The sequence below is a fragment of the Nanorana parkeri genome, unplaced genomic scaffold, assembly GCF_000935625.1.
Source record: "Nanorana parkeri isolate BGI_ZX_2015 unplaced genomic scaffold, ASM93562v1 scaffold105, whole genome shotgun sequence".
In the NCBI taxonomy this organism is placed as follows: domain Eukaryota; kingdom Metazoa; phylum Chordata; class Amphibia; order Anura; family Dicroglossidae; genus Nanorana; species Nanorana parkeri.
The window spans coordinates 1,501,030-1,501,730 of record NW_017306373.1 but is presented as its reverse complement, the minus strand read 5'-3'; positions in this window follow the sequence as shown (position 1 = coordinate 1,501,730).

Sequence of the window (701 nt, the reverse complement as noted above, 5' to 3'; positions counted from 1 at the left end):
ACTGCTGTGCTGGAAGAAGTCCGGATTACAATGCTGCTGGAGTGAAAGTTTCATGTGCTGGAGCAGAGGTATGAGCCCTAAGAAATTGCTCAACGTTCTACCTCGCTAGAACATTGAGCAAGTGTGCCTTCCAGGCTTTTATGAGTAGGCAGGTGTGTTGGGGCGGAGTCAGCAGAGGCCCTCCCGAACGTCTCCTAGCAACGGGATGCTTCCAAAGGGCCAGGCTGCTACGCCCTCACTCCTATGTGTGACGAGTCCGAGGGAGACGTCTGGAGGGAGGAGCCGATTACGCAAGCCTGCCGGCCCGTCTCCTAGCAACGAGACGGCGCCGCGGTTCGTGACAGTGATGCAGCCAATAGAGAGATGAGGAAAGTAGGAAGTGGGGGACAGAACATTAATCTCAGGGTCCTGCTTGTTTTCTTATTCCAGCTCATTGTATGCAAAAAAACAGTACAAAAAGAAACACTGAGTGCTGTCTGAAAGTGGATGTACTGTCATACATACATCACATTCTTGTGTTGGAAGTGGTCATAGGTTTGCCTTAAGTTTCCAAGGGATTAAAATCATTGGTTTCATGGAAATGTAACTTTTTTATATGCTTAAAGTAAGCCTGTCATAAACATAATTATTCAAATTGAGTGTAGAAAGAAAAATTATTAAGCAGAGGTTACCTTAAATAAAGACTGCATATAAGTAATACA